The 24,693-nt window shown below is 36.1% G+C and overlaps 1 protein-coding gene and 1 pseudogene across 3 annotated transcripts in view; one reads left to right on the top strand and one right to left on the bottom strand.

The window, feature by feature from the left end:
* SPATA6 (spermatogenesis associated 6) overlaps positions 1 to 24,693 on the top strand; it is a 177,304-nt gene that overhangs the window by 114,555 nt on the left and 38,056 nt on the right. The window lies entirely within an intron of this gene.
* On the bottom strand, positions 12,830 to 12,924 carry LOC126944703 (uncharacterized; annotated as a pseudogene).

Below are 24,693 nucleotides of genomic sequence, written 5' to 3'. Positions count from 1 at the left end.
TTGGGGAGCTGGAGAACTGAGGCAATTGATTAGCTAGGGATGAAGTCACAGGAGTGTTGAGACTATCTTCCTGCAGCTGAGTTGGTTCCAGGGAGGAGTTGCAGGATGAATTGAGTCAGTTCCTCGGTGTGGATCACAAGTCCTGGTGGCATCTCTTGGTCTGCCAAAATGCTAAATCTGAAAAATACTTCAGAGTTCTTTAGGTTTCACAGTAGTGATGTTATGTACAGGAGCAGTTGGAAAAGTTATAAATTTTAAAACCTCCAGTTACATGACTCTGGGACAGTAAGCACTACAGAAAAGCAAGCTAAGCAAGCAATTACAGGTTATTGTTTAACCATGCTTATTTTTTTAGCAAAGTTCAGACCCACCCTACCATAATTATAACCTTTTGGCCTTTGCTTTACAAAGGGCGATTTCAGACCCCTAACAAGGATGGGGGTTAGTTTCAGGAAGAGACTATTATCATCCTTACTTTAAATTTAAACTTTCAACTGAATTTAGTTGCTCCCATGATGAGCTTGCCCTATGTGTAGGGATGAACAAAGGCAGTAGGTTGTGAGGTTAGAAGCAAAATGGAGTGAGTAATATTAGCTTTCTCTCACTGTTAAAATTTTGCAAAGATGGTTTTAAAATGTGGAAGACACTACCTTAAAGAAGTGGTAAAGTTAACATCATCAGTGATTACTCAGGTTGATATCATATATCTTTTGATATCATGTGATGTGAGGGGTGTTTCTCTGTGATATTGTTCTGCCAAAGCCATAACTGTAGTCTAAATCTGAGAAAACTTCAGAGAAAATCAAATTGAAGGACTTTCTTCAAAATACCTGATCAGTACCCCTCTACATTGTCAGTCACACGTAACAAGGAAGGACTATGAATGAAACTTGTCACAGGTAGGATGGAGGAAACTAAGGAGAAATGATGACTAAATGTAATAGGATATTCTCTATTGGATCCTGGAACAGAACAAGTACCTTATTGGAAAGACTAGTGAAATCAAAATTAAGTTGTCACTTTATAGAATAGTACAGTACCATTGTTAATCTCTTAGTTTTGTCAGATGCACCATGGTTATATGTTACATTAAGAAAACCTCAGTGAAGGGTGAAGTTTCTGTGTGTAGGAACTCTCTATACTGTCTTTGCAACTTTTCTGTAAAGATAAATATTCCAAAGTAAAACAGTTACAAAGTTATTGAGTTCTTAATTTCAGTCCTTTGTACCTTTAACTGATTTGGTGTGATTCTAGGTCCCTTCCCTCTCAGAGTTACTGTATGTAATTCTTACTTCTCCAGCAAGACAGATAAAACTCCTTTCTGCCTTTCAGAGGCTTTCTGCTTAGCTTTTTGTCCCCGCACTGCATAGTCTCAGACATTCTGCAACTGTCTTGAGAGAACATTCAGCTCAGTTTTGCACCCATTGTGTCTCAATGAATTTTAGTCTCGAGTCATTAATTTTGTCCTTCTAGCATAGTGAGACTGCCAGAAACCTGCTGGATTCTCTGGCCTGCAGCAGTGGACCTGTGGTTAAAAGAAGCATGGATACTTGACATTTTGTTCTGTACTCAGAATCCACAAATGTCTCCAGGAAAAAAAATAATAATAATGAAACAAAACAAAAAAACTCAGATGCAAACCATTAGCTCACCTCTCTGAAGGTACCTCCTCTCAGGAATCTTGGCACCATTAATAAATGTTGTTTAAGCAGCTTTCTAATGCCTTTACCACGAGAAAAAAAATTTACATATGTAAGCAAACTACTTCCTATTCAGAAACACCACTTCTTTTTTTTTTTTTTTTTTTTTAATTATACTTTATGTTCTAGGGTACATGTGCACAATGTGCAGGTTTGTTACATATCTATACATGTACCATGTTGGTGTGCTGCACCCATTAACTCGTCATTTACATTAGATATATCTTCTAATGCTATCCCTCCCCCTTCGCCCCACCCCGCAACAGGCCCTGGTGTGTGATGTTCCCCTTCCTGTCTCCAAGTGTTCCCATTGTTCAATTCCTACCTATCAGTGAGAACAAGTGATGTTTGGTTTTCTGTTCTTGTGATAGTTTCCTGAGAATGAAGGTTTCCAGCTGCATCCATGTCCCTACGAAGGACATAAACTCATCCTTTTTAATGGCTGCCTAATATTCCATGGTGTATATATGCCACATTTTCTTAATCCAGTCTATCATTGATGGACATTTGGGTTGGTTCCAAGTCTTTGCGATTGTGAATAATGCCGCAATAAACATACCTGTGCATGTGTCTTTATAGCAGCATGATTTATATTCCTTTGGGTATATACCCAGTAATGGGATGGCTGGGTCAAATGGTATTTCCAGTTCTAGATCCTTGAGAAATCTACACACTGTCTTCCACAATGGTTGAACTAGTTTACAGTCCCACCAACAGTGTAAAAGTGTTGCTACTTCTTCACATCCTCTCCAGCATCTGTTGTTTTGAGACTTTTTAATGATCACCCTTCTAACTGGTGTGAGATGGTATCTCGTTGTGGTTTTGATTTACATTTCTCTGATGGCGAGTGATGATGAGCATTTTTTCATGTGTCTGTTGACTGCATAAATGTCTTCTTTTGAGAAGTGTCTGTTCATAGCCTTTGCCCACTTTTGATGGGGTCGTTTGTTTTTTTCTTGTAAATTTGATTGAGTTCTTTGTAGGTTCTGGATATTAGCCCTTTGTCAGATGAGTAGATTGCAAAAATTTTCTCCCATTCTGTAGGTTGCCTGTTCATTCTGATGGTAGTTTCTTTTGCTGTGCAGAAGCTCTTTAGTTTAATTAGATCCCATTTGTCCATCATGGCTTTTGTTGCCATTGCTTTTGGTGTTTTAGACATGAAGTCCTTGCCCATGCCTATGTCCTGAATAGTATTGCCTAGGTTTTCTTCTAGGGTTTTTAATGGTTTTAGGTCTAACATTTAAGTCTCTAATCCATCTTGAATTAATTTTTGTATAAGGTGTAAGGAAGGGATCCAGTTTTAGCTTTCTACTTATGGCTAGCCAGTTTTCCCAGCACCGTTTATTAAATAGGGAATCCTTTTTCCATTCTTTGTTTTTGTCAGGTTTGTTAAAGATCACATGGTTGTAGATGTGTGGTATTATTTCTGAGGGCTCTGTTCTGTTCCATTGGTCTATATCTCTGTTTTGGTACCAGTACCATGCTGTTTTGCTTACTGTAGCCTTGTAGTATAGTTTGAAGTCCAGTACTGTGATGCCTCCAGCTTTGTTATTTTGACTTAGGATTGTCTTGGCAATGCGGGCTCTTTTTTGGTTCCATATGAACTTTAAAGTAGTTTTTTCCAATTCTGTGAAGAAAGTCATTGGTAGCTTAATGGGGGTGGCATTGAATCTAGGCACTGAATCATACCTTGGGCAGTATGGCCATTTTCACAATATTTATTCCTCCTATCCATGAGCATGGAATGTTCTTCCATTTGTTTGTGTCTTATTTCATTGAAGAGTGGTTTGTAGTTCTCCTTGAAGTGGTCCTTCACATCCCTTGTAAGTTGAATTCCTAGGTATTTTATTCTATTTGAAGCAATAGTGAATGGGAGTTCACTCATGATTTGGCTCTCTGTTTGTCTATTATTGGTGTATAAGAATGGTCGTGATTTTTGCACATTGATTTTTTATCCTGAGACTTTGCTGAAGTTGCTTATCAGCTTAAGGAGATTTGGGGCTGAGACAGTGGGGTTTTCTAAATATGCAATCATGTCATCTACAAACAGGGACAAATTGACTTCGTCTTTTCCTAATCGAATACCCTTTATTTCTTTCTCCTGCCTGATTGCCTTGGCCAGAACTCCAACACTATGTTGAATAGGAGTGGTGAAAGCGGGCATCCCTGTGTTGTGTCACTTTTCAAAGGGAATGCTTCCAGTTTTTGCCCATTCAGTATGATATTGACTATGGGTTTGTCATAAGTAGCTCTTATTATTTTGAGATATGTTCCATAAATACCTAGTTTATTGAGAGTTTTTAGCATGAAGGGCTGTTGAATTTTGTCAAAGGCCTTTTCTGCATCTATTGAGACAATCATGTGGTTTTTGTCTTTGGTTCTATTTATGTGCTGGATTACATTTATTGATTTGTGTATATTGAACCAGCCTTGCATCCCAGGGATGAAGCCCACTTGATCATGGTGGATGAGCTTTTTGATGTGCTGCTGGATTCGGTTTGCCAGTATTTTATTGAGGATTATTGCATCGATGTTCATCAGGGATATTGGTCTAAAGTTCTCTTTCTTTGTTGTGTCTCTGCCAGGCTTTGGTATCAGGATGATGTTGGCCTCATAAAATGAGTTGGGGAGGATTCCCTCTTTTTCTATTGATTGGAATAGTTTCAGAAGGAATGGTACCAGCTCCTCCTTGTACTTCTGGTAGAATTCGGCTCTGTCTGATCCTGGAGTTTTTTTAGTTGGTAGGCTATTAATTATTGCCTCAATTTCAGAGCCTGTAATTGTTCTATTCAGGGATTCAACTTCTTCCTGGTTTAGTCTTGGGAGAGTGTATGTGTCCAGGAATTTATCCATTTCTTCTAAGTTTTCTAGTTTATTTGCGTAGAGGTGTTTATAGTATTCTCTGATGGTAGTTTGTATTTCTGTGGGGTCGGTGGTGATATCCCCTTCATCATTTTTTATTGCATCTATTTGATTCTTCTCTCTTTTCTTCTTTATTAGTCTTGCTAGCGGTCTATCATTTTTGTTGATCTTTTCAAAAAACCAGCTTCTGGATTCACTGATTTTTTGGAGGGTTTTTTTGTGTCTCTATCTTCTTCAGTTCTGCTCTGATCTTAGTTATTTTTTTGCCTTCTGCTAGCTTTTGAATGTGTTTGCTCTTGCTTCTCTTTTACTTGTGATGTTAGGGTGTCAATTTTGGATCTTTCCTGCTTTCTCTTGTGAGCATTTAGTGCTATAACTTTCCCTCTACACACTGCTTTAAATGTGTCCCAGAGATTCTGGTATGTTGTATCTTTGTTCTCATTAGTTTCAAAGAATATCTGTATTTCTGCCTTCATTTCGTTATGTACCCAGTAGTCATTCAGGAGCAGGTTGTTCAGTTTCCATGTAGTTGAGCAGTTTTGATTGAGTTTCTTAATCCTGAGTTCTAGTTTGATTGCACTGTGGTCTGAGAGACAGTTTGTTATAATTTCTGTTCTTTTACATTTGCTGAGGAGTGCTTTACTTCCAACTATGTGGTCAATTTTGAAATAAGTGTGATGTGGTGCTGAGAAGAATGTATATTCTGTTGATTTGGGGTGGAGAGTTCTGTAGATGTCTATTAGGTCTGCTTGCTGCAGAGCTGAGTTCAATTCCTGGATATCCTTGTTTACTTTCTTGTTGAGCTGTCCAATGTTGACAGTTGGATGTTAAAGTCTCCCTATTATTGTGTGGGAGTCTTAAGTCTCTTTGTAAGTCTCTAAGGACTTGCTTTATGAATGTGGGTGCTCCTGTATTGGGTGCATATATATTTAGGATAGTTAGCTCTTCTTGTTGAATTGATCCCTTTACCATTATGTAGTGGCCTTCTTTGTCTCTTTTGATCTTTGTTGGTTTAAAGTCTGTTTTATCAGAGACTAGAATTGCAACCCCTGCCTTTTTTTGTTTTCCATTTGCTTGGTAGATCTTCCTCCATCACTTTATTTTGAGCTTATGTGTGTCTCTGCATGTGAGATGGGTCTCCTGACTACAGCACACTGATGGCTCTTGACTCTTTATCCAATTTGCCAGTCTGTGTCTTTTGTTTGGAGCATTTAGCCAATTTATATTTAAGGTTAATATTGTTATGTGTGAATTTGATCCCGTCATTATGATGTTAGCTGGTTATTTTGCTCATTAGTTGATGCGGTTTCTTCCTGGCATTGATGGTCTTTACATTTTGGCATGTTTTTGCAGTGGCTGGTACTGGTCGTTCCTTTCCATGATTAGTGCTTCCTTCAGGAGCTCTTGTAGGGCAGGCCTGGTGGTGACAAAATCTCTTAGCATTTGCTTGTCTGTAAAGGATTTTATTTCTCCTTCACTTATGAAACTTAGTTTGGTTGGATAAGAAATTCTGGGTTGAAAATTTTCTTTAAGAATGTTGAATATTGGCCCCCACTCTCTCCTGGCTTGGAGAGTTTCTGCCGAGAGATCTGCTGTTAGTCTGATGGGCTTCCCTTTGTGGGTAACCCGAGCTTTCTCTCTGGCTGCGCTTAGCATTTTTTCCTTCATTTTAACATCGGTGAATCTGACAATTAGGTGTCTTGGGGTTGCTCTTCTCGAGGAGTATCTTTGTGGTGTTCTCTGTGTTTCCTGAGTTTGAATGTTGGCCTACCTTGCTAGGTTGGGGAAGTTCTGCTGGATAATAGCCTGCAGTGTTTTCCACCTTGGTTCCATTCTCCCCATCACTATCAGGTAGATCTCAGACTACTGTGCTAGTAATGAGGGAGGCTCCGTGGGCATGCGACCCTCCGAGCGAGGCACGGGATATAATTTCCTGGTGTGCCGTTTGCTAAGACCTTTGGTAAAGCACAGTATTAGGGTGGGAGTGACCCGATTTTCCAGGTGTTGTGTGTCATGGTTTCCCTTGGCTAGGAAAGGGAATTGCCTTCTCCCTTATGCTTCCCCGGTGAGGCAATGCCTTACCCTGCTTCGGCTCTCGCTTGGTGGGCTGCACCCACTGTCCTGCACCCACTGTCTGACATACCCCAGTGAGATGAACCTGGTACCTCAGTTGGAAATGCAGAAATCACTCATCTTCTGTGTCACTCATACTGGGAGCTGGAGGCTGGCGCTGTTCCTATTTGGCCATCTTGGAACTGCCCCAACACTACTTCTTTAATTACTTTAAGTTTTATGTTTCTGCTGGCTTGACTTTCTCGAATGGAAGATAGTAAACTTATTCATGTTGACTTACACTGGACACTAATGTCAGTGTTTTAAAATGTTTTATGTTAAAAGCAACCTGAGCACAAAACCTTATCTTTCTGACTATATTCATTCATATAGCATTTATTTTGAGAATTTTCACCCAGTATCTGCATGCTATGTACCTGGCACTGTGCAAAGCACTCAGGATATTTTCATGAAATCAGATTTTCTGCCCATAAGGATTTTTTTTTGAGCTTTTTTTTTAGGTTTGGGGGATCTATATGCAGGTTTGTTATATAGGTAAACTCCTATCAAGGGGATTTGTTATACAGATTATTTTGTGACTACATACTAGACCTAGTTCCCAATAGTTATTTTTTTCTGCCCATCTCCCTTCTCCCACTCTCCACCCCTAAGGTGGGTCCAGTATAAGGAGCTAACATAACCCAATGATTATTTAACAAGTAAATGAATATACAACAGTAAAAATGTGGTGCAATATATAATTAACAATAAGGAGCATAAGCAGGAATTGTTACTGTTTTTCCAGAGAAAAACTGCAGTTGATTACATAGGAATAATTATTTATTAAATGTTGCTATCAGCAGCTCACTGTGCATGTATTGCTCCATTTATCCCTTACTTTATCTTATAAAGTAAATACTGTTAAGAAGTAAGTACTGTTTTAAAGATAAGGAAACTGAGGCTCGGAAAAGTTAAATGACCTTTATAAAGTCACACAGCTATTTTAGATGATTGTATCTAGGATTTGAATCCCCATTAATACTCTTTGATCTTAACCATTCAGCTCTACAGAGATAAACACATGAAGTGCAACTTGATACACATAAGACCAATAACATGCCAAATATAAACATGTAAGCATATATAAACATGAGATCAATGGAAACAGATGTTCAGAAGTAGATAGAAATCAATAAACCTAATATACCAGAGATTGTGAGCTATATACTGAAATACATGTCCTGGAGACAGGTTAGAACAAAGTCCACATTGGCCCTACTTGACAAATACAGATAAAGGTATGCCATGTAAGTATGAACAGGTGTGAATTTTTTCTTCTTTTACTTCACAAAGAATTTATTTAAATATCAGTCACTTCAAGAACATTTAAAAAGTATTTTATGAATCATTAAATATTTGACTTGTAAAACATAGTATGTCAGAAGTTTGATAACCATTAGAAAATGAAGAGAACCTATCTTAAACTAATGGAAGTCAGTGATCGGGGAAGAAAGATTCTGATGAAAATAAAACCCAAAGACAAATAAAGGAGCAAACACCCAACATATTGGTTTATACATTTATTCAAGAGAGTGTAAATCATGTAAAACCAGATCACTTTTACACCCCAGGCTCTGGTACCTTAAGCAGAATTAAGAGTGTGTGTGACTTAATCCTATCAGCCTCCCTGTCTAGAAATGCATGTTTCTTTAAATAAAACTCATTGTGGACATTGTGAGGAACATCCACACAGTGTTTTCGTTGAGCCAGTCATGGAGAACCAGGGTGAGAAGTTTAGACTTTATCCTGAAATCAAAAAGTCCTGACTTCAGTTGCATTCAAGGTTTGGGTAGATACTGAGTACTGTGGCTAATAGAGAATGTGTACAGTTGTCTCTTGGTATCCATGGGGGATTGGTTCTGGGATCCCTCAATTTCCTTATTTAAATGGTATAGTACAATATAACATCTCTGGAGGGCAGGGCCACTGCTCAGCTCTAATTGTTTTCTGTGTATACTTTGAGGCACAGCGTTGGCAGGTTTTACTGATTTTTAGATAATTTATTGTCAACTAATTCAAACTAAAAATATAAAACACTTTGTGTACCAAACAAAGCACATATAGCAGAGACTTTCCTTTAAAACATGGAGAGCCTCTGAGATGTTAAAGTGTTTCATTAGTGTTTTGAGAAAATTAATTTGATAACATTAAGTGCTCAGCTTGGGGAAAGAGTAAGAATTTGAGATGAGATTTGCCAAAACAATATAATGGAAGAATACATCGGGAAGGGCATGCAATTTGCGAGAGTTTGTTGTGGTTTATGTTTTAATATTTTGAAGTTGATTAATAAATTTAGCTAAAATTTATTGAATTGTGACTATATACTAGATACTGTAGTAAATGCTATTTTTTAAAGGCTCGGGAATCAATTATATGTGTGTATATATTTTTTTGTTCCCACCTTTAAGTTCAGGGGTACATGTGCAGGATGGTTTGTTACATAGGTAAACGTGTGCCATGGTGGTTTGCTGCACAGATCATCCCATCACCCAAGTATTAAGCCTAGTACCCATTAGTTATTCTTCCTGATCCTCTCCCTCCTCCCATCTCCCACCCTCCAGCAGTCCTCAGTGTGTGTTGTTCCCCTCCACGTGCCCATGTGTTTTCATCATTTAGCTCCCACTTAATAAGTGAGAACATGTATTTGATTTTTCTGTTCCTGCATTAGCCAAGGATAATGGCCTCCAGCTCCACCCACGTTCCTGCAAAGGACATGATCGCCTTCCTTTTTATGGCTGCATAGTATTATTCCATGGTGCATATATACCACTTTTTTTTTTAATCCAGCCTATCGTTGATGGGCATTTAGGTTGTGGAATCAATTTCTGTACAAGTTTCTTACTACAGTTTTCTCATAGGTTTCTTGAGAGTACTATGGTTTTAGTATATGTAACATGCTTAGAATGATACTGTCATTAGGAGTGTTTAATAAATATTAGCTATTCAAAAAAAAAACTTGTCTGTGATTGTAAAATAGAAATTTTTATAAGTGAACAATTTGTCAATTTTTGCTTTTGTTGGAATTGCTTTTGGTGTCTTCATCATGAAAGTCTTTGCCCGTATCTATGTTATGAATGGTATTGCCTAGGTTGTCTTCCAGGGTTTTTATATTTTTGAGTTTTACATTTAAGTCTTTAATTCTTCTTGAGTTACTTTTTGTTTATGGTGTAAGGAGGTGATCCATTTTCAGCCTTCTACATTTGGCTTGCCAGTCGTCCCAGCACCATTTATTGAATAGCAAATCCCTTCCCCATTGCTTGTTTTTCTCAGGTGTGTCAAAAATCAGATAGTTGTAGGTGTGTGGCCTTATTTCTGGGTTCTCTGTTCTGTTCCATTGGTCTATGTGTCTGTTTTTGTACCAATACCATGCTATTTTGGTTAGTGTAGCCCTGTAATATAGTTTGAAGTTGTGTAGCATGTTGCCTCTGACTTTGTTCTTTTTGCTTAGGTTTGCCTTGGCTCTTCAGGCTCCTTTCTGGTTTAATATGAATTTAAAAAAACCTTTTTTTTCTATTTCTGTGAAGAATGTCAATAGTAGTTTAATAGGAATAGCATTGAATCTATAAATTGCTTTGGACAGTATGGCCATTTTAATGATACTGATTTTTCCTGTCCATGAGCATGGGATGTTTTTCCATTTGTTGGTGTCTTTTCTGATTTCTCTGAGCAGTGTTTTATAGTTCTCCTTGTAGAGATCTTTCACCTCTCTGGTTAGCTGTATTCCTAGATATTTTATTCTTTTTGTGGCAGTTGTAAGGGGTATTATGTCCCTGACTTGGCCCTCTGCTTGACTATTGTTGGTGTACAGGAATGCTAGTGATTTTTGAACATTGATTTTGTATCCCCTGAGATTTTGCTCAAGTTATTTTTATATTTAAGAAGGTTTGGGCTGAGATTATGGGATTTTCTCAATATAATATCATATAATCTGCAAATAGGGTTGGTTTGACTTCCTCTCTTCTATTTGCATTTCTTTCTCTTGCCTGATTGCTCTGTCCAGGATTTCCAGTACTATGTCGAATAATACTGGTGAGAGAGAGGGCATCTTGTCTTGTGCTATTTTCAAGGGAAATGCTTCTAGCTTTTGCCCATTCAGTATGATGTTGACTGTCGGTTTGTCATATATGGCTCTTATTATTTTGAGGTATGTTCCTTCAATGCTTAGTTTATTGAGAGTTTTAACGGGAAGAAATGTTGAATTCTATCAAAAGCCTTTTCTGCATCTATTGAAATAATCATGTGGTTTTTATCTTTAGTCCTGTCTATGTGATGAATCACATTTTTTGATTTGTGTAATGTTGAACCAACCTTGCACCTTAGGGATAAAGTCTACTTGAATGTGGTGGCTAAGCTTTTTGATGAGCTGCTGGATTCAGTTTTCCAGTATTTTGTTGAGGATTTTTGCCTTGTTGTTCATCAAGCATTGGCCTGAAGTTTTCTTTTTTTCTTGTATCTCTTCCAGGTTTGGATATCAGGATGAGGCTGTGGCCTCATAAAATGAGTTAGAGAGTAGTTCCTCATCCTCAAGTTTGTGGAATAGTTTTAGTAGGAATAGTACCATCTCTTCTTTGCACATCTGGTAGAATTAAGCTGTGAATCCATCTGGCCTGAGGTTTTTGTTGTTGTTGTTAGTAGGCTATTTATTACTTCTTCAGTTTCAGAACATGTCATTGGTCTGTTCGGGGATTCAGTTTCTTCCTGTTCAGTCTTGGAAGGGTGTTTGTATCTAAGAATTTATCTATTCTTTATTTTCAAGTTTATGTGCATAGAGGTGTTCATAATGTCTGTGGTTGTTTTTATTTCTGCGGGGTCGGTGGTAATATCCCCTTTGTTGTTTCTAGGATTATGTTTATTTGATGTCTCTTCTTTATTAGTCTAGCTAGCAGTCTATTTATTTTATTAATTTTTCAAAGAACCAGTTCCTGGATTTGTTAATCTTTTGAGTGGTTTTCCATGTCAATCACCTTCAATTCAGCTCTGATTTTGGTTATTTCTTGTCTTCTGCCTGCTTTGGGAATTGCTTGTTCTCGGTTCTCTGCTTCTTTTAGTTGTGATGTTACATTGTTTTTAAATTTGAGATCTTTCAAACTTTTTGATGTGGGCATCTAGTTCTATAAATTTACCTATTAACACAACTACCTTAGCTGTGTCCCAGTGATTCTGATATGTTGCATCTTTGTTCTCATTAGTTTCAAAGAACTTCTTGATTTCTACTTTAATTTCATTGTTTACCCAAAAGTCATTCAGGAGCAGTTTGTTCAATTTCTATGTAATTGTATCTTTTTGAATGGGTTGTGCTGTGGTCTGAGAGATTGTTATGATTTCTGTTCTTTTGCATTTGCTGATGAGTGTTTTACTTCTGTTTATGTGATCAATTTTAGAGTATGTGCTAGGTGGTGATGAGAAGAATGTATATTCTGTTGTTTTTGGGTGTAGAGTTCTGTAGATATCTATCAGGTCCATTTGATCCAGAACTGAGTTCAGGTCCAGAATATCTTTGAGATTTTCTGTCTCGATCTAATATTGTCAGTGGGTCAAAGTCTCTTACTATTATTGTGTGGGAATCTAAGTCTCTTTGAAGGCCTCTAAGAACTTGCTTTATAAATCTGGGTGCTCCTGTGTTGGGTGCATGTGTATTTAGGATAGGTAGATCTTCTTGTTGAATTGGCCCCTTTACCATTATGTAGTGCCCTTCTTTGTCTTTTTTTATCTTTATTGGTTTAAAGTCTGTTTAGTTTGAAACTAGGATTGCAATCCTGATTTCTGTTTTCCATTTGCTTTGTAGATTTTTCTCCACCCCTTTATTTTAAGCCTATGTATGTCACTGCCTGTCTCTTGGGTCTCTTGAAGACAGCATACCAACAAGTCTTGGTTCTTTATCCAGCTTGCCAATCTGTGTTTTAATTGGGGCACTTAGCCCATTTAGATTTAAGTTTAGTGTTTATATGTGTGTATTTGATCCTGACATCATGATATTAGCTGCTTATTTTGCAGACTATGTGGTTCCTTTATAGAGTCACTGGTCTGTGTACTTCATTCAGTGTGTTTTTGTAACAGCTGGTAATTGTCTTTCCTTTCCATATTTAGTGCTTCCTCCAGGAGCTCTTGTAAGGCAGGTCTGGTAGTAATGAATACCCTCAGCACTTGCTTGTCTGAAAAATACGGAATGCTTCATAAATTTGTGTGTCATCCTTGTGCAGGGGCCATGCTAATCTTCCCTGTATCCTATATGTACTGCCAAAGTGAGCACTAAATAGCTTTATGTGATTAGTGTTTTGCAAGGAAAATCTTCTTTCATACTAACACTTTTAACATTTTTGTTTATTTAATAGGGATTTTTCATAGCATAGATTGACTTTTTTATACAGTGTGGAAATCATGGTGTTTTAATTGTAGTAGTCAGTCTGTTCCTTTCTTATGTTCCTACTGATATATTTGGGTATAAATCTGTTTTCTATTTACACTACCTGTTCTATATTCTTTATTTCCTTTTATCATCTTTTGGGTTTAGTTATGTTGTTTTTTAATTTTGCTACCATTATTAACTAGAGATTTTTTTTTCCTATTCATTTGATGGTAACTTCAAAGATTAAACAAGTATTCTTATTAAAGTTTAATGTAAATGAACATGTTCATTTTATTTATTCCCCTTCTGACTTAACAATGTTTGCCAACCCCTGCTTTTGTATTTGTATTCTTGCAGAATTTTTCCATAAGATTTTGATGATACAACTGCTGTGGTATAAGCACGTTCCATTGTTATCTGCAGTATCTTCTCTAAATTGGTACCTTTAAATTGGGATCTAGAGGCTTAATCAAGTTCAGTTTTTTTATTTCAGAAGTCATATTGTGTCTTTCATTGGCAGGCACTTAATATCTGATTCATATTCTCTCCATCCCTACTTTCCTTCCCCCTCTCTCTCTGTGGCAAATCCAATGCCAAGATACGTTAAATAGAAGTTACAAAAGTATTCACTTTTCTTGTCTGTCCTCCTCCTCCCCATCCCGCTTCATCTGTTTTGTTACTTAATGGCATTGTTCATTCATCCCTTTATTTTCTAGTGTGCATAATATTTTGTTCTTTAACATTCTCCAAAGGTGACCAGTTAGTTTTCCTTTTTTTTAGATCATTGTGAACTCATGGATTTGAACATATTTGATGTGATTTGTTGTATTTCAGTTACTATTGGTACCCAAATAAGCTCAACTTTGGCCAGTGGGAAACTCTTCATGTCTTTATGTCTTGCAAATCTTTTTATGTGGCTCTAATAGGCCACATAGATGAGTCCCAGACTCATCTTGTACATTTCATCAAACAAAAATAAAAAACCTCTCCCAATTTCTGTTGCTGTTCTTAAATTGACCCACTGATATTTTTGAGTGAGAATTTTTTTTTTTGTTATTTTGAAGTTATCAGGTTTATTAGATGCCTTCTGTTTTCCTCTGAGCTCTCCTCCACAGATGCAGATACCAATTTTACCTTATTACTACTGGTGGTTTGTTCTTCCTCTTACATTGGGGTTCATGAAGATATCTTGTCATCTCATTTTGTCACAGATACTTTCCATGTATTGTTTGGTACTGCTATTCTAGGTCCTTTAAAAATTTTTATTTCAGAATAGTCTACTTTTATTCTAAATTATATAGCACATTGAGTTTTCACAAAGTGAACCCATGTGTGAACAGCATCCAGGTCATAGACATGACATTATCAGCACTCTAGAAATGTCTCTGGTGCCTCTTTTCAGTCACTGCACTCTCTACTCTTCTAATATCTCACAAAATATAAATTTTGTTTGTTTTTGAATGTTTTATAAATTGAATCATATTTATTCTTTTTTTTTTTTTTTTTTTTTTTGAGACAGAGTCTTGTAGTATCGCCCAGGCTGGAGTGCAGTGGTGCGATCTTGGCTCACTGCAAGCTCTGCCTCCCAGGTTCACAAATTCTGCTGCCTTAGCCTCCCAAGTAGCTGGGACTACAGGCACCCACCACCACGCCTGGCTAATTATTTTGTATTTTTAGGAGAGATGGAGTTTCACTGTGTTAGCCAGGATGGTCTCGATCTTCTGACCTTGAGATCTGCCTGCCTCAGCCTCTCAAAGTGATATTTATTCCTTTGTATCTGATTTCTTTTGGTTAATGTTTGTGACATGCATGTGCTTCATTTTCACTGCTGTATAGCTGCAGTCAACAAACTATGTCGCAGAGGCAAATTCTAGCTATTTTTTAAAAACAATTTTATTGCAGTATGAATATACTCATTTGTATACATGTTATCCATGACTGATCTTAAACTACAACAGCAGAGGTGAGAATTGTAACAGAGATCCCATAGTATACAAATCTGAACATATTTCCTACCTGGCTGTTCACAAGAAAAGTTTGCCAACCCCTTCTTTGGCATTTGTATTCTTCCAAAATAATACCATAATCAGTTTATTCTACTTTTCATTGTAGGCTAATACTAATAGTACTACCATAGACAATATATTGTGTATATTCTTTGGTGAACATGTACACAGTAGTCCTCCTTATCTTTAGGGGATATGTTCCTAGACACCTTAGTGGATGCCTGAAACCACAGATGTACTGAACTTGCATTCTGTCGGTTAGAACATGTTTCCATCCATGGCTTCTGCCTACAAATTTAATGCCTTTCTCAACTTAACTAAGCACTTATCAAGCACCATGCCATAACTTTTTATAGTTTGAAGTGTGACAGCAAAACTAGTATGAACTTTTTTTTCCTTCTTTACCATCCCAGGAATAGAAGATTAGTTCTTACCATAGATTATATCTCTCTCAGAATACATGTTTTTTCTTTCCAAGTCAAGAACTTTCACTTTTTCACTTAAAGGAGCACTTTACTGCTTTGCTTTGGCATATCCAAATGACCAGCATCACTATTGTGCTTTGGCGCTATTGCTAAGTAAACTAAGGGTAACTTGAATGCAAGCATTACAATACTACCACAGTCAATCTAATAGCCGAGATGGCTGCTTAGTGACAAATAGGCAAGTAGTATATACAGCATGGATATGCTGGACAAAAGGATGATTCAGGTCCTGGGCAGATGGAGCAGGACAGCATAAGATTTTATCATGCTACTCAGAATGATGTGCAGTTTAAAACTAATGAATTATTTATTTCTGGAATTTTCCATTTAATATTTTTTAGGCTACTGTTGACCACAGATGATTGAAACCATGGGAAGTGGAACCGATGATTAGGGAGACTACTGTGTGTATTCTGGCTGGAAATGTAACTAAAAGTGGAATTGTCAAGTCATAAGGGAGGTGTCTCTTCATCTGTAGAAGATAATGCCAAAAAGATTTCAAAGTGTTCCAGTATCAGTGTTTGAGAATTCTAGTTTCTCCCCATCCTTGCTAGCACACTGTATTTATATTTTGTTTTGTTTTGTTTTCCCAATACCACTGTTCCAGAGGGTGTGAATTGATAATGTGTCGTGATTAAGCTTTGCACATTCTGAAAGTGTGTTATTGGATGTATATAGGTTTAGAAAGTGTTTTGTTCTTGTCTGTTGACCTATTTATTATTGTAAATGTCTTTGTTTCTGGGAAAGCTTCTTGTCTGCAAATATTGTTTATCTGACAATTTTATAGTCACACCAACTTTCTTTGGGGTAATGTTGCTTGGTATTTCTTTTTCATCCTTTTACTCTCACCCTACTTGTATCTTTATATTTAAGGTATGTTTCTTATATAAGAAGGTTTTATATTATTTAACTTTTCTTTTGATTTACTTACTGTAATCGTTTAATTACTTGATATTGTTGGATTTGTACCCTATCTGATACATCTGTTTATATTTCTTTTTTATCTCCTTCATACTTTATTTGACAATAAGATAATTTTGTTCTTTTTTTATTTTTGACTTATGGAGTGCTTATTTTTTAAATAGTTACCGAACAAATTATGTATGCTTTATTACAGTCTAATACAATTTTTTTACCGATGTTTTGAGAATTCTAAATTAGAGTATTTGCATTCCATTTATATTCTTTCCTCTTTAAAGTTATTGATGTTATGCATTTAATTCTACATCTATTTTTGACTCCACAGTATATTGCTACTATTGTTTTGTATGGTAATATTGTTTTATATTTACTTACATACTTATCTTTTCTGATGATCTTTGTTTTTGGATTCTGTTTCCATTTTAGATAATTTCTCATTTGCATGGAAAATTCTCTTTAGTGTTTTGTTTGTTTTTTAGTGCAGGCCTACTGTGGACAATTTCTGTCATCTTTAATTGTCTTAAGTATCTACTAAATTTGTGAGTAATTTTTTCTCCCTCGGTATAGATGTCTACTTTGGCAGCTGTTTTTCTTCCTACACTTTAAAGGCACTATTCTATTATCTGATATCTTCCATCATTTTTTTGAGAAGTGTGTTGTTAGTCTTATTCTTGTTCTTTTGAAAGTAATGTCGTTTATCTCTGGCTTCTTTTCTTTGCTCTTCAGAGATGTAGTTTTATGTATTAACCTGCTTGGCGTACTCAGACTTTCTTCACTCAATCTTAGCTAAAAGGATAAGGAGCAATTCAGAGCATCTTGAATCTGTAAATTCATGACTTATATTGCTTGGGACATTCTAGCTCATTATCTCTTCAAATATGTCTTATTAACTATTATTTCTTACTCTTTGGGTATTCAATTACATCTGTTAAATCTTTTGATTGTGTCCCACAAGTTTCTTGCACTCTTTCCTTTTTTTATCATTCTATTTGCTATTTTACTGTGGATAGAAGAGAACAGAATCCAGGACTATCTCCACATAAACACAGTGGAGGGGTAAAGAATGGCTTTTAAAGAAAGATACCAGGTCATAATCATTTGACAAGCAACGCTTCTGATGCTTGTACAAGGGTGGAGTGACAAAACATGAGTTTTATGAGGCTTTAGATACATAGCCAGTTTCACTGGCTTATGAACCTTATAGTTCACTGATCTTGTCTTCTACTCATTCTGATCTGCTGTTAAATTCATCTATTATATTAGTTAATTTATTTTAGTAATTATATTTTTTAGATCTAAAATGTCTCCTTGATTCATTTTTATAGACACCACTTTTTGCAAGTCTTAAATTTTTTCTGTTTTGCCCAACTTTTCACCTATTTTCTTGACCAAATTAATCCTAATTACTTTAAAGGTCTTCTAATACCTGGATTCTGTTTTTGATCTCGCTTACCAATAATATTGTCCTGACTCTTTGTATACTACTTATTATTTTAGAGCTAAATTCTAGACATTCTATGTCTATTCCTCTTCTAGGCAGGTAGCATCAAAGGCTAATAACCTTGATCCAAAAGGGACTGAACCAGGGTCAGTCTCTACTGATGATTTGGTGATTCTCAATTTGTTCTTAGTCAAAGTCCTGATAAATCGCAGTTGAGTCTTTTCAGGGCAGTAGCCTCCAGTGTTTTCAAATTATTAACCTTTTAGGTCCTTATCTTTTCAGTACCGAGAGACTGAGGCAATTTTTGTCCTGCTAAAAGGTTTTAGGCTTAGTTTATTATATTTTTACACTAGGAAGCTTCAGAAATTGGTCATGTATTTCAGTCCCCTACTCTCTGGTTTTGTCACGTATCTCTGCATAATTACCAGTTATGTTGAGCAGTATCAGCTCTATGACAAAGACCAGTTTCTACTAATCTCAGAAGTCAAGTGTCCTCAGGGTAAATGGTGCTTGCAAGTAGTCAAATGTCAACTCATCGGTTCTTTTCTAGGCTTTCAACTCTCAAATGTTGTTAAAGTCATTCTTTGTGATACATTTTAAGTAACATATGATTGTAAGACATGTTTTGTTTGCTTTTCAGAGACTTTGGATTAGCTTATTTTACCCCCAACCTGGCACAGCTTGAGAATTTAGACAATATCTTGACAAGGAACTTTTATATATTTGAGGCCTTTCCTGTTTTCAGTTTTACCTCTTAGCCTTGTGTGATTCTCACACTAAAAACATCTTGCCTGTTTCTCCATTCTTAGAAATAGCCTTAGCATCTGTTGCCAAGACCCAATTTTTTATCCTAGGTAGTCCCAGATTTTCAACTATCTCCAGGTTAAAAACCTTTATAGTCTCAACAATCAACATTTTGGTTCTTGTGTTTTCAGGGCCTGTGCCCTGGTAGATCCTTATCTTTTAAGTGTCATGAGACAGCAGAAAGATACATTTTGCTTTTCAGATGTGTTTGGTGTAGCTTTATACCCTCTGGTCCTAAGCAACTTCTTAAGTCAACAAATACAATAATTGTGAAACTGGCTATGTATCTAAAGCCTCATAAAACTCACATTTTGTCACTCCACCCTTGTACAAGCATCAGAAGCATTGCTTGTCAAATGATTATGACCTGGCATCTTTCTTTAAAAGCCATTCTTTACCCCTGCACTGTGTTTATGTGGAGATAGTCCTGGATTCTGTTCTCTTCCATTGCGATTGTATATATGTGAGTCATTCTTGATTTTCTTCTATTTTATTGGTTTAATTATCTATTTTTGTACTAACGTAGTTTCTCAATTTACTATAGGTTTATAGTAACTCTTTATATCTAATGACGTAACTCCTTCACCGTTGTTCTTGCTTCACAATTGCTTTTGTTGTTCTTGGTTCTTTTAATTTCCATCTGTATGTCAAAATCATCAGCTTGCCAGAACCCACTAAGATTTTGATTGAGACTACATTGAATCTATACTTTGATTGGAGGAGAACTGGCATCTTAACAATATTCAGTCTTCCAGTGCATGACATTGTGTCTTTATTAATTTAGATCTTTAATTTCCACCAATAATTTGTGATAATTTTCATTTCATAGATCTAGCATGTCTTTCTATATATTTAGCTCTAGATGTTTGATATTTTTATGCTATTATACATTATACCTTTTACAATTCTATTTTTTTTTTTGGTATGATGAATGTCATTTACCTGTTTTCAGTGATCTGTAGTCCACTGACCTGCCTACATTCATTCATTAATGTTAATATACATTGTAGTTTTTGAATTTTTGAGCGTTCTAATATATAGTAATATAATCTGTAAATAATGCTAGTTTTAAATCTCCCACTTTAATCTTTATGCATTTTATTTTTCTTGTTTTGTTATGTTATTTAGGGTTTCTAAAATAGTATCAAATAGAAGTGGTGATAGTTTCTTGTTCAACATGAAAGATGAAAGGTTTTTATAATTTGAAATTAAATATGATACTTTTTGTAGATTTCTTGTCAGTATTCTTTGTCAGATTACAGAAATTCCTTATTTTCTAATATTTTTTATTTTAAAAAATTACAAATATAAGGTTTTATTCCATTGTACCTACTGAGGTGATTATTCTGCTACCCCTCCTTATTTTAATATAGCAAATTACTTGATTTTCAAGTCTTAAACCATGGTCACATTCTTGAAACAAATCTCTTGGTCATGATTTTCTTAAAAACATAATTAGACCTAAAACTATAAAAACCCTAGAGGATAACCTAGGTAATACCATTCAGGACATAGGCATGGGCAAGGTCTTCATGTCTAAAACACCAAAAGCAATGGCAACAAAAGCCAAAATGGACAAATGGGATCTAATTAAACTAAAGAGCTTCTGCACAGCAAAAGAAACTACCATCAGAGCGAACAGGCAACCTACAGATTGGGAGAAAATTTTTGCAATCTACTCATCTGACAAAGGGCTAATATCCAGAACCTACGAAGAACTCAATCAAATTTACAAGAAAAAAAAAAAACCCCATCAAAAAGTGGGCAAAGGCTATGAACAGACACTTCTCAAAAGAAGACATTCATACAGCCAACAGACACATGAAAAAATGCTCAACATCACTCGCCATCAGAGAAATGCAAATGAAAACCACAATGAGATACAATCTCACACCAGTTAGAATGGCAATCATTAAAAAATCAGGAAAACAACAGGTGCTGGAGAGGATGTGGAGAAATAGGAACACTTTTACACTGTTGGCGGGACTGTAAACTAGTTCAACCATTGTGGAAAGCAGTGTGGCGATTCCTCTTGGATCTAGAACTAGAAATACCATTTGATCCAGCCATCCCATTACTGGGTATATACCCAAAGGATTATAAATCATGCTGCTATAAAGACACATGCACACGTATGTTTATTGCGGCACTATTCACAATAGCAAAGACTTGGAATCAACCCAAATGTCCATCAGTGACAGATTGGATTAAGAAAATGTGGCACATATACACCATGGAATACTATGCAGCCATAAAAAAGGATGAGTTTGTGTCCTTTGTAGGGACATGGATGCAGCTTGAAATCATCATTCTCAGCAAACTATCACAAGAACAGAAAACCAAACACTGCATGTTCTCACTCATAGGTGGGAATTGAACAATGAGATCACTTGGACACAGGAAGGGGAACATCACACACTGGAACCTATTGTGGGGAGGGGGGAGGAGGGAGGGATAGCATTAGGAGATATACCTAATGTAAATGACGAGTTAATGGGTGCAGCACACCAACATGGCACATGTATACATATGTAACAAACCTGCACATTGTGCACACATACCCTAGAACTTTAAGTATAATAATAATAAAAAAAGACGTATCCTAGCAGATGAAAACATAGAATAATTAAACTAATCAATAAACAAACTGATTTATATAAAAAATATAATCACTGGTTTCAATTTGCTAATATTGTACCTTAGATTTTTGCATCCAAGTTAATGACAGTGATTGGTCTGCAAGTTTCCTTTCTTGTAATATTCTCCTCAGATTTTGGCTGACCTCATAAAAAGGAAATATTGATTGGAAAATATTCCCAGCCTTTCTCAGGCAGCATCTATGCAAGATTATTTCCTTCTTAAATGTTTCGAACAAGCCTGTTTTTGTGGGATAGTTTTCAGTAATGGATATAATTTCTTTAATATCAACAGTTATTTGGGTTTTCTATAACTTGTTCAGTTTAGTTTTATTAGGAATTTTCCTGTTTCATTTATATTATCAAACTGAATGATATAAAGATTTTCATGATATCTTCCTATGCTATTTTTTCTTAAATATATTTACTTTTATTTTAGGTTCAGGGGTACATGTACAGATTTGTTATATAGGTAAACTCATGACTTTGTTCTACAGAATATTTCCTCACAGGGGTACTAAGCATAGTACTTGACTTTTTTTTTTCTTGAACTTCTCTCTCCTCTTCTCCTCCTCCCTTGAGGAGGCCCCATGGTCTGTTGTTGCCCTCTTTTTGTCCATGTGTTCTCATTAATTAGCAAGAGCTGTGGTATTTGATTTTATGTTCCTGCAATACTTTGCTAAGGATAATGGCCTCCAGCTCCATCCATGTTCCTGCAAAGGATGTGATCTCTTTCTTTTTAATGGTTGCATAGTATTCCATGGTATATATGTACCACATTCTCTTTATCCAGTCTACTGTTGATGGGCAGTTAGACTGATCACATGTCTTTGCTATTGTGAATGGTGCTGCAGTGAATATACACATGCATGTATCTTTGTGGCAGAATAGTTTATATTCATTTGAATATATACCCAGGCACAGGATCACTGGGTTGAATGGTAGTTCTGTCTTAGGTTTTTGAGGAATCACCATACTGTCTTTCACAATGGTTGAACTAATTTACACTCCAACCAACAGTGTATAAACATTCCTTTTGTCTGCAATCTTACTGTTATTTTTTGACTTTTTAATGATTGCCATTCTGACTGATGAGTGATGCTATCTTATTGTTGTTTTTATTTGAATTTCTCTGATGATTAGTGATATTGTACAGTTTTTCATATACTTGTTAGTGCATTATATGCCTTCTTTTGAAAAGTGTTCATGTCCTTTGCCCAGTTTTTAATGGGATTGTTCACTTTTTGCTTATGTGTGTTTAAGTTCCCTGTAGATTCTAGATGTTAGATCTAGATGTATCGTTTGTCAGATGTATCGTTTACAAATATTTTCTTCCTTTCTGTAAGTTGTCTGTTTACTCTGTTAATAGTTTCTTTTGCTGTACAAAACCTCTTTCATTGAATTAGGCCCCATTTGTCATTTTTGCTTTTGTTGCAATTGCTTTGGACATTTTCTATCATGAAATCTTTGCCTGTTCCTATGTCAAAAATGGTTTTGACTAGGTTATCTTCCAGAGTTTTTACAGTTATAGGGTTTACATTTAGGTCTTTAATCAATCTTGAGTTGATTTTTGCATATGGTCTAAGAAAGTGGTCCAGTTTTAATCTTCAGCTATCCAGTTATTCCAGCACCATTTTTTGAGTAGGGAATCCTTTCCCCATTGCTTGTTTTTGTCAGCTTTGTCAAAGATCAGATGGCTGTACGTGAGTGGCTTTATTTCTTGACTCTCTCTTCCGTTCTATTGGCCTGTGTGTCTACTTTTGTACCAGTACCATGGTGTTTTGGTTACTCTAGCCTTGTAGTATGGTTTGAGGTCAGGCAGTGTGATTCATCCAGTTTTGTGGTTTTTTTTTTTTTTCCCCCAGGATTGCCTTGGCTTTTCAGGCTCTTTTTTGTTCCATATGAATTTTAGAATAGTTTTTTTTTCTAATTATTTGAAGAATGTCATTGATAGTTTGATAGGAATAGCCTTGAATTTGTAAATTGCATTGAACAGTATGGTAATTTTTTAATGATATTTATTCTTCCTATCCATGAGCAGGGGATTTTCTTCCATTTTTTGGTGTCAATTCTGATTTTTTTAGCAGTTTTATAATTCTCATTGTAGAGATCTTTCACCTCCCTGGTTAGCTGTACTTCTTGGTATTTTATTCTTTTTGTGGCAGTTGTGAATGGTATTGCGTTCCTGATTTGGCTCTTGGCTTGGGTGCTGGTAGTGAATAGGAATGCTACTGATTTTTGTACATTGATTTTGTATCCCAGAACTTTACCCAAGTTGCTTATCAGCTCAAGGAGCTTTGGGGCCAAGATCATGGGGTTTTTAAAATACAAAATCATGTCATATACACACAGGGATCGTTTTACTTCTTCTTTTCCTATTTGAATGCCTTTTTTTCTTTCTCTTGCCTGATTGCTGTGGCCAGGACTTAAAATATTATGTTGAATAGGAGTGGTGAGAGAGGGCATCCTTGTGCCGATTTTCAAGCGGAATGCTTCCAGCTTTTTCCCATTCAGTGTGATGTTAGTTGTGGGTTTGTCATGGATGGCTCTTACTGTTTTGAAGTATATTCTTTCAGTGCCAAGTTTCTTTAGGGTTTTTAACATGAAAGATTGTTGAATTTTGTCAAAAGCCTTTTCTGTATTCATTGATATAATCATATGGTTTTTGTCTTTAGTTCTGTTTATGCAATGAGTCACATTTATTGATTTGCATATGTTGAACTAACCTTGCATCCCAGGGATTAAAGTCTACTTGATTATGGTGGCTAAGCTTTTTGATGTGCTACTGGATTCAGTTTGCTGGTATTTGGTTGAGGATTTTTGCTTCTATGTTCATCAAGGGTATTGGGTGGAAGTTTTCTTTTTTGTTGTGTCTCTTCAGGATGGTACTGGCCTCATTGAATGAGTTGAGGAGGAGTACCTTCTGAATTTTGGGGAATAGTTTTAGTAGGAATGGTACCAGCTCTTCTTTGAACATCTGGTAGAATTTGGCTGTAAATCTATCTGATTCTTGGTTCTTTTTGGTTGGTAGGCTATCGATCACTGAATCAGTTTCAAAACTTGTTATTGGTCTGTTCACAGATTCTATTTCTTCCATCTTTAGTCTTGGGAGGATATGTATGTCCAGGAGTTTATCCATTTCTTCTAGATTTTCTAGTCTGTGTGCATAGAGGTATTCATAGTAATCTCTGATGGTTATTGGTATTTCTGTGGAACAGTAGTAATATTCCCTTTGTCATTTCTTATAGTGTTTATCTTGATATGCTCTCTTTTCTTGTTTTTTTATTTAGCTGGCTGTCTTATTAATTTGTTAAAGAAACCAATTCCTAGATTTGTTTATCTTTTGTATGTTTTCTTACGTCTCTGTTTCCATCAGTTCA

This window comes from Macaca thibetana, chromosome 1 (genome assembly GCF_024542745.1).
Source record: "Macaca thibetana thibetana isolate TM-01 chromosome 1, ASM2454274v1, whole genome shotgun sequence".
NCBI lineage: Eukaryota > Metazoa > Chordata > Mammalia > Primates > Cercopithecidae > Macaca > Macaca thibetana.
Note: the sequence above shows the minus strand (reverse complement) of the source record. Positions and strands in the feature narration are given on the sequence as shown.